Raw genomic sequence first — 10,012 nt, 5'->3', positions numbered from 1 at the left:
CCTGTCCTTCCTTGTGTTTTTCACTTTGTTCCTGCACCACTAAAGGTTTATAGAAGTGAGAATTTACACAGTAAATGGAGTGCTCCACTGAGCAATGTGCTGGATGTCCAGCATCTATGATGAATAAAATCCTCCTATGTAGAATTATTTGCATGACTCCAAGTTATTTCAAGTTTTCATTGATCATTTGGAATCTCTGAGAGCATCACTTTACTTCCAAGTATTTACTTCTGCAAAATCTGGCACTGTCCTGAATAATTATGAAAATGCAGCCTGATTTTTCTTATTACAGGACGGTGACACGGCAGTGATAATAAAAAAAAAAAAAAAAAAAAAAAAAAAAAAAAAAAAAAAAAAAAAAAAAAAAAAAAAGGTAAAATGAGAGGAAAAAGACAGATATGACCATAAAGACTTATCTGTAAATATTGAACAGGCTGCAGTTCAGTGTATGAAAATCAAACACAGCCCAAAGCAGTTCCTTGTTCTGCCAGCAGTTTACTGGCTGTAAAATGCTCTGGGGTCTTTCAGGATCTCAGCTGATTACCCTGTGCTCTTTCAGAACATGAATTTCTGCAGATCATCTCACATGTACATCGCTTTTTACAAGCCTTGGAACATCATCCCTGTTTTTCCAGCTGGTGAAAATCCCACCAGGAGTGACAGCTGCTTTTACCCCGTGCCCCACACATCCTGGAGTGATGCTCTTGCTCTCCTATCTGGTGGCTCTCAGGGCTGTGGTTGATGCTGCAGGTAGCCAAGGCAGCTGCATTTTCAGGAGATAATTGGGTGTTAAAATGCAGAGGTGAAACTCGAAGGCAGCTGTGAAAAAGTCCCAGCTGCTGCTTTCCTACATTTCCTTCCCCACCAAGGAGTCTTGAAATCTGGTCCGTGGTAAATTGTGCTGGAGTGATGGGAGAACACAGCAGGGAAAGTCACAGAAGGGCAAAGAGGGAGAGCTAAAAACCAGCCAGTTCATCAAGTTTTTATTAATTACATTTTTCAGGAAAGACTTGCCCTGCTGAATTACAGAGAGGTTTGATAAGCACAGTGGAGTCGGCACGTGTGAGGTTATTTTACACTTGGACATTGAGGAGTGGGTAATTAATGACTCTGCATCATTAATGGGCTCCAGCAGGGATTCAGGGCTGAGCTGGCCTGGTTTGGCAGCGGAGAAGGATGAGGATGAGGATGAGGGTGAGGAGGATGAGGAGGATGTGGAGGAGGAGAAAGGAGAAGGAGAAAGGAGAAGGAGAAGGAGAAGAAGGAGAAAGGAGAAAGGAGAAAGGAGAAAGGAGAAAGGAGAAAGGAGAAAGGAGAAAGGAGAAAGGAGAAAGGAGAAGGAGGAGAAGGAGGAGGAGGAGGAGGAGGAGGAGGAGGACAATCTTTTCCTGGTGAATCCCCCTGTAGCTTGAGGAACTTGCACCATGTGACCTCTGCAGGTGTAGCACAAATGTGCATTTTCCCAGTCACCGATCTTCATAAAACCACGGAATGGTTTGGGTTGGGAAGGGACATTAAATCCCACCCAGTGCCACCCCTGCCATGGCAGGGACACCTCCCACTGTCCCAGGTGCTCCAACCGCAGTGTCCAGCCTGGCCTTGGGCACTGCCAGGGATCCAGGGGCAGCCACAGCTGCTCTGGGAATTCCATCCCAACCCCTTCCCACCCTCCCAGGGAAGAATTTAATCCCAATATCTCATGCAACCATTCCTTCTGGAAGTTTAAAGGTATTTTCAATTATCTCCTGGTTTTTTGTGTTTCCCCCAGAGGCTGGACCAGCATCACCCTGATGTCAAGGAAAGGCAATTTCTCCATTTCTCTGCATTCCAGCTGTTGTGATCAAGGTTTTCCTCCTCCTCTTTGCTGCCAGTGGTGCCAAAAATGAATGTTGGAATGCTGGAAAAGAAACCATGGGAGGGAAATTTTAAAATCCACGATTCCTGATGGTTGGGCTGGCTCCTTGTGTAAACTCTGAGGTGCAGTTCAGGAGCAGCCTTAAAACAACACTGGATCACCAAATCATATTAAACATATGCAAACTGTCAACTTATCTTTTTGATAATTCAATTCAAAGCCCACACCAGAAGAAAAAAGCCTAATATTAATTCTTTTTCTTTTACAAACTGATGAGATATTTCCTTGCTTTAATTGTGAAAAAATAGCTTTGATAGTTTTGAAGCATTTAATTATTTTGCTGCTATCTTTGATCTGTCATTTGCTTGATTAGCTCATATTTTGAAGGGAAAGGTTGTTTTGAGAAAGGAAATCTTCTTGCTTTAATTTTGAAAATGCCAAAAGAAGATATTTTGGTCATTTTAACAACTTAGGAAATATTCAGATTTGCAGAACTTGTTGAAACTGTTTTCTTCCTGCAGGAGCTTTGGTTTTGAGGAGCAATAATTTTTCCTAAAAAAGGGATTTTTTTTTTTAATTGTTTTCCAGACTGATGACTTCTGTTCTGCTGAAGTGACACACCGTGAGGTTTTAGAGAGAGACCTCAAAAACTCTCTTTAGGGCAAGTGGACTTCAGAGTTTTATCAGAGTCCAACTTCCCAACAAATCAGTCTCTTTACAGAATTTTCCTACAATTCCCATGCAGTGACCTGGTTGGCTTTGTTCTCAGATATTCAATGTACTATTCAGATCCCAGTGACTCTCATCATATTGCTCTGCAGAAAGAAATGAGGAACGCACAGAATTATTTTTGGAAGAGAAACACTTTCTGTAATTGGTGCTGCAGAAGGGCCCAGGTTTATTAGCATATGATTGCATTTGGGAAGTCTGAAGTGCTGCTTTAATTGCAAACTAATTTGACAAAGAGGAGGGCAGGCACGTTATCTAAATGAAGAAACAGAGAAATAAATAGGCCCAAAAGAAAGTGCTGGTGGCGTTTAAACGGAATAGGAAATACAGAGATATCCATCTCGGAATATTTCAAAGAGCAGGTATTGCTCTGAAGCCCCAGCTGCACCATAGAAACAAAACACTTTGTCAGAGCTGCACATCTCAACAGAGTCTGCCCAGAACACAGAGGCTTCATAAATTTGATTTTTAGAAATAAAAATTACTTGATTTAGAAATAAAATACACGATTGCCATGGAATATCTGCTTCTCCTGGAGCTCTCCTCTCCCTGTTGAGCTCACTGAAGCTGTTGTGACCCTTGGAGGTGTCCAGGAGCTCTCCCTGGGGCCAGGAAGGTGATCCCACCACAAGGGTGCAGTGGGCACGGGCTGCCCATGGGGTTTAAACTGTGCAATTGAATATGTTAAGGGAAAACTCTCAGAGAGTGGTTGAATTATTCTGGTTTTGTCGTTTGTCATGTTGGCAACCAGAGCACACAAAAACCAATGGTTTCCTTTAAAATCCGAGTTAACTGGGGTTTGATCCCATGGATGTTTTCTGTATTTGTTTTCCAGGCATCCACGACTTCAGACAAATAGGGGTGAGAAGCAAAATTCAGAGTATTCCATAGGAGTGAGATGAAATGCAGAGCAAGGTTCAGTGTCCTGCAGGCTGTGTTTGAATTCAGGAATTCAGTGCCTTGTGTCCCCTCATGGCTCTGGAGTAGAAAACCACACTCTTCCCTCTGTTTTTAAAACTCTCTCTGTTGCTGAGACCTATATATTCACAAATCCTCACACAAAGTTTCCTCAGCACTGATCTCCCACCCATTTTCCCAGGAGGATGTTATCTCCTTTTCCTTGCCCTGATCTGGGCCCTATAGGAAGAGTTTTTCTTTTTAGTGTATTTAAGTTATTAAATGTGAAAAATTAACTGGAAAAACTGATTCTGATTCATCTTCTGTGTCCAGAGAAAGTCTCTAAAATTACCTAAAAGTAAAAATAATTGCCTTCTGCCTTTCCAGGTCTGGGTTTATTAAAGGAATTGATTGACTTTGAGTGGCTGTAGAGCTGGCAGTGCAGTCTATTAATAGATTCACTCTGAAGAGGTCCTGCCCTTGGTTCAATAACCACTGCTGCCACTTGATGGGACCTGTGGCCTTGTCATCAGGAGCAAGAGGAGACCCTTGGCAGAACAAATGTCAAGTCAGCTCAGCGGCTGGGATGTAAATTGAGTTATTCCTGATGAATGATGCAGGTTCCACCCACCAGAACGGGTCTGTTACTGCTCCTGTGGGGCCACGGCTGTTCCTGCAGGGATGTGTGGGAATCATTCCAGGTGTGGGAATCATTCCAGCTCCCCGTGCTGCTGGAGATCGGTGTGATGTCTTCATCCAGTAAGGAATAAGAAAATAGCACAGGAATGAATTCCCAAGAAGGGTTGGAAGAGGACAGGAAGGAAGAGCTTGGCCACCTTGGAAATGTTTGTGGTGACATGAGCTTGGGTTGACCTTCAAGCTGACAAAAAGGCTTTCAGCACCCTCAAATCTGCAAAAAAGGGGCTAAAATGGGTCATACAAACCTTTCTTTCCCTCCAAAGCAAATGGTTGAGGTGGGGTCTGGTCTCCCCTGCTCTGGCGCCAGAGAAAAGGTGAGAGGAAACGGCCTCAAGCTGTGCCAGAGGAGGTTCAGGTTGAGTTTCAGAAAAAGGTTTTTCACTGAAAGCTTGATCAGGTACTGGGATCAGTTGCCCGGGGAGGTGGTGATGGAGTCACCATCTCTGGAACTGCTCAAGAGGCTTCTGGACGTGGCTCTTGGGGACAAGGTTCAGGGGTCATTATGGTGGTGCTCTTGGACTTGATGATATTGAAGGTCTCTTCCAATCTTGACGATTTTGTGCTTGCTGCTTCTGGTTATTTTGGAAGCTCAGGTATGGAAAATAAATAATTTAAAATGTAATAATTTAATAACTAATTTAATTATATAATTCTCCATCAGCGCCATGAATGCAGAACATGACTGGTTAGAGCTCCAAGGAACTGATATAAGAGCCAACAGCATTATCCATTTCCCTGTTCCTTGTTTTCAAAAAAGAGAAAAGTTTAAAATCTTCTTTAGGAAGAATGCAGGCAGACATGGAATGCTTTGAACTCCCACAGAAGAAGGCTGTTAAAATCAGTCTCTGTTAAAAATTTATTCTGCTGTGGTGGCTGTGAATGTCCAAAGCCAGACTCGGACCAGATTTATGTGGAATCATACATTATGTATCAGCTATAAAAAAAAAATATATAAAAAAGAAAGAAAGAAAGGAAAGGCTTTTTGATTTAGCACTAAATTTTTTAGAAAATAAAAATTCTGCTGAAAAAAGGAGCTGTGCAACATTAAAAATGCCAGGCTTGTGATCAACACCTCCTCCTCCCCTCAGCTGTCTTTGATGCATTTCTCTTTGGCCTCGTGCTGGTAGGGGTTGTTAAATTTACATTTCATGTCAGAGTCAAAAGTCAACTCCAAAAGCTGTGGAATTAGCATTTAATTATGAAACAATCAGAAAAACCAAGAGAAGCAGGATTTTGGTCTCAGTAAGATGAAATACTAAAACCTCAGTTATTTGTGAAAGGTTGATTGCTCGGACTTCGTTGGAAAATGTTAAACATTTGGAATTTTACACTCTGTGAGCATCCACCAGGATGAGCAGAGGGATGGAGCAGCTCTGCTGGGAGGAAAGGCTGGAGAGCTGGGAGTGTTCACCTGGACAGGAGAAGCTTTGGGGTCACCTCACTGTGACCTCCCAGGACCTGGAGGAGATACAGGAAACATGGAGAGGGACAATTGGGAAGGGATGGGACAATAAGAAAGGTTCACACTAGAAGGAAATATGTTCAGATGGGATATTGGGAAGGAATTCCTCCCTGTGAGGGTGGGCAGGGCTGGCACAGGGTGCCCAGAGCAGCTGTGGCTGCCCCTGGATCCCTGGCAGTGCCCAAGGCCAGGCTGGACACTGGGGTTGGAGCAGCCTGGGACAGTGGGAGGTGTCCCTGCCATGGCAGGGGTGGGACTGGGTGGATTTTAATGTCCCTTCCAACCCAAACCATTCCATGATTCTGTCAAGAGTCATGGTCAAGAGTCTTTCCTGATAAATATGTTTTAATTTTAAATAAATGTTTGATAACGTTATAGAAATACTTTCCCAAACAGCAACAAGTGAAGATGCTCCACACTTGGATCAGATAATTCTTTGAGTACAAAGGAAACCAAGACTACTCTTTTTGAACTTCAAGGCAGAGCTGGGAGCTGCAATGAGATTTGGAAAGAGAGAAGCGGCTCTGCTGGAAGTTTGACTTGGGCTCAGAGTGTCTAGAAATAAATAGAAATCAATCACTGCTGTAGGTCACGTTTGACAGCACTAAAACTTAATTAAATGATGTAATTTTCTTTTCAAATTACAAAAGAGCCCGTAAATTAGGTAATTGTGAGACATTTCCACCGTTCTGATTAGAGAACTGAACACACAAAGGGATTTATTTTGAGCTGAGGGAAGAAAAGCGGAGAGAAGAGTGAGGGGAGAGCAAATGTGAAATGTTTAGGGTGAGGAGTGGGATGTGTGAGACTGAGAGCCGTGGTAGCCCAGGGTTGTGGGGCTGTTGAGCTCTGCCAGCAGCACCTCCACGGGGTGGCAAAACTGGGGAAAATGGTCTTGGCTGTAAACAGTGAAACTGGGTGTGAAAGCAGGAAAAAAATCAGCTTTATTCTGCAAACAGGCAGGAAACTCCAGGTTTTGCCTCATCTCCGCAAACACACCTGGAATTTTTTTTGGAATTATCGTGTCACTGTCCTTAAGGGATGAGCCACAGTCCTGCGGGAGGTTTTTATGGTCATTTCTGGATTTGTGCTCCTCAAGAAATACAAGTTTGAGGTGGGTCAGGCACCAAAGTGCAACTGTTCTCTTAGAGACATAACACAGCCTTGCTCCTGTAGGAATATGTGAAAACAAACACACCTTTAAAAAGTTAATTTTGTTGGGGTTTTTTTTTAAGTAGGACTGAACACAAAGATCAGCACTTTGCATCATCTTGTTTGGATGATTTAGGTTCAGTACTGAAGCCTAAATCCAATGTTTTTGACCCATCATCCTTAGCCTGAGTCTCTGGTGTCCCCCAGGTGTCTCACACTGAGAGCTGCCACAGAGGTTTCAGCCTTGATTTTCAAGGAAGGATGACCTGGGCCCACAGAAAAAGGGTGGGAAACTGGAAAAAAAGGAAATTGGTGCTGCTCATCTGTTCTGCATCTCATTGTGCACAGGATGGGAACTTGAGGGGGTAGGAAACAGTTCAGAGGCTCTGATGAGCATGAAACCACTGAAATCCAGATTTCTTTCGAAGCACTGGGTTTTATCATTAAATAAAAGGACATCATCCTGCCATATTTTTTTTCCTCTGTAATATTGAATATTCATGCTACTTTGGGGTCAATTAGAATCAAATAAGTCCAGTTTATCTCATGTGCATAACAGTGAGAGAGTTAAAAATCTTCTTTGGATTAATGTCCCATCAGTTCTGTACATTTATTAATTATGTATGTAAATATTAAGGCATTTACTAATACCTTACTAAAGGTATACTAAGGTATACTTAGATACTTACTAATAATGCTCAGATAGTTACTACTAATACTAAGATATTTATTAATAATGCATGTAAATACTAATATTTACATACTAATATATGTATGTAAATATTAAGCAATTCACTGTGGAAATACTGTGCAAAGGGAAAGAAGAAAACAACCTCAGAGTGTTACACTTGAAAGCAGCTTTTCATTGGGAATGTCTGGGGATTTTCTCTGCTCTTTGTTTAACACAAAGGAAATTTATGTTGGATTTTTGACTGTCTAGAAACTTGAACTAATGAAAATAAAGCTGTAAAAAAATTATGCTCCTCATATGTAGTTGCTGAAAACCTTAACTAATTTGCAGTAGTCGTTGGAAAGTTATGCCACAGAGCAATTGCTACGTAATTTAATGCTTGGTCTTAATTAATTTGTACAAAATATTACTTTCTCAGCCTTTTTATTGGTGTGGCAAATTTACATTGAGTTGGTTTTTGTTTTATTTTCACCCTGTATATCGCAGCTCATGTAATTACTGCTCCTCCCGCTGAGCAATTAGTGGGAAGGAGTCCCAAAATTGAACCAAACAGTGCTCTAGAGTTGCCTACAAATTTCTGCCAGAGATTTTAAGCAGTGCCACACATGAAGGCATCAAATCCTTCCTACTAAAACTGTGGGCTTCAGTTTTAGGATTGTTAATTGATTTATTAGGCTGCTAATTGATTTAATAGGCTGTTAATAGGCTAATTATCAGCATTTCCTAAGTAAGAATGGAGAGTCAGATCACTGCGTTTTCTTTTAGCATTCAAAGGCTTTGAGCATCTTGGATGGTTTTTACCTCTTGCTATGTACAAAAAAATAAAAAACAAATCCACTTATTAGGCATATAAAAATAGAGAGAGAAGTTCATTTTAATGGGCGTCTTTTAAAAGCTTGATTATTTTCTGCATGTTTACCTTTCAGCTTTATGGTTCTGTTTTCCCCAGTTTTACTGGCTGACACTTCACTGAGCACCTCGTGCAAGGAATTTTATGGAGGCATAAAAGTAAAGCTGAACTTTGTTTTTGGCTTTGTTTGTTTGAACTGGTTGTCTAAACAGGAGCTGGTATCTCCTGGAAAATTCCAAAATTCACACATCTGTGAAGATCCTTGTAAAATTTATTCTCTTCTTGTGTTCTCTGAGTTTAGTGCTGTGTGGAGTAATCCAAGTTTCCTTTTGTTCCATCATTTCATTCAAATTTCCAGGTGAAAGACCCGTCCCCATTTGTGACCGTGGCTTTCCATGAGGACACCCCACATGGAGAATCATTTCAAGGTGAAGTGTACATTCTGAAGAAAGATGAACTCCACACTCCAAACTTGATTTTTTCAATGAGTTTCAGCATAAAAAGAAATATTAACCCCCCAGAATACTTTAAGGCAGAGCTGCCAAACTTCTCCTGGCTTCCCATAAGTAATTCTTCATCTCTGTCTCATGAGTCAGCCCAGCCTGGGTATAAATTTAATAAAATGCAGTTTATATTTTGTTAAAACCAAGCCGTTATTTTAAAATTAAAATTGTCTATTGATTCTTACAGTTGTATTAAAAATGCCATCTTTATTTCAGAGCAAAGCTGTGTATGAAAGTGAATTTAGGGCATCTCATTTTTCAGTGACAGACAGTGACATTGGATTTTGGTTTTGCTGGGGGCTGAGATTCAGGAATATCAGGAATATCCATCCACAGCAGGAAGTGGCTGTTAGAGAAATTTGGGTTAAAGACCCTGGGGATAGGTTGATTAAATCTTGTTGTCCATGTTTATTGCTTCTTGATTTAGCTGCAATTTGGGAGTTTGCAGCCTCAGGGGTGTGTCCACACCTATTCCTCTGCCTCAGGAGGGGTTTTTATTTGTAAGGTTTGGTCTACCTGAGCATTAAAAAATCATCATTCTGGCTTGAAGGGCTCATTAATGATCACTCAAAACCAGCCCGGAGTGTCTCAATCTCTGACTAGAAGGAATGGGAATGTTTTCATTCAAGCCCCCTTTGATGCTGGGGAATTTTGGGTTTCACCCTTTTCCCAGTGAAATACTGGGGAATACAAAAATCCAGCAGTCATTCCAAGATGGAGTGATAATAAAACAATGTATAAATGACAATAAAATATTGATGATAATGAAGTGATAATAAAACCCAAACAAATGTTGTTGTTGCAAGAGGAGTTCAGAGTGTTATAAATGCGTATTATAAAGTTGTCTTTTCACAAATATTAAAATGATTACTATATGTATAATTGTACTGTATTATCTTATATTAATAGAGTTTAGAAAGGTGATAAATGTATACTTTCTGATTGTACCACAGTGTTAACAGTAAAAAGACTAAAAAAGGGTTTTTTTTTTCTCTTTGTAATATCTAAACTGACAAAACCAGAAGGGATGGAGGGTCACCTTACATTCCTGCATAAAGGCTGCTGACTTTCTGTTTCTCATCCAAAGAAAGACAACCAAAAACCCTCAGGAGAAGAATTTATGAGACCCGTGTCACCAGACGGAGTGGAGCCACCCACAGATGGATCTACCAGA

The 10,012-nt window shown here is 41.1% G+C and overlaps 1 long non-coding RNA gene across 1 annotated transcript in view; it reads left to right on the top strand.

The window, feature by feature from the left end:
* The first annotated feature begins 310 nt into the window (after positions 1 to 310).
* The window catches only part of LOC136366154 (uncharacterized), a 232,092-nt gene continuing 222,390 nt past the window's right edge, over positions 311 to 10,012 (top strand). Inside the window, exon 1 of the long non-coding RNA XR_010744473.1 lies at positions 311 to 373. This is a non-coding gene — a long non-coding RNA (uncharacterized lncRNA). The remainder of the gene's footprint in view (positions 374 to 10,012) is intronic.

Source organism: Sylvia atricapilla, chromosome 11, assembly GCF_009819655.1.
Source record: "Sylvia atricapilla isolate bSylAtr1 chromosome 11, bSylAtr1.pri, whole genome shotgun sequence".
NCBI lineage: Eukaryota > Metazoa > Chordata > Aves > Passeriformes > Sylviidae > Sylvia > Sylvia atricapilla.
This window is presented reverse-complemented; position numbering and strand designations above follow the sequence as displayed.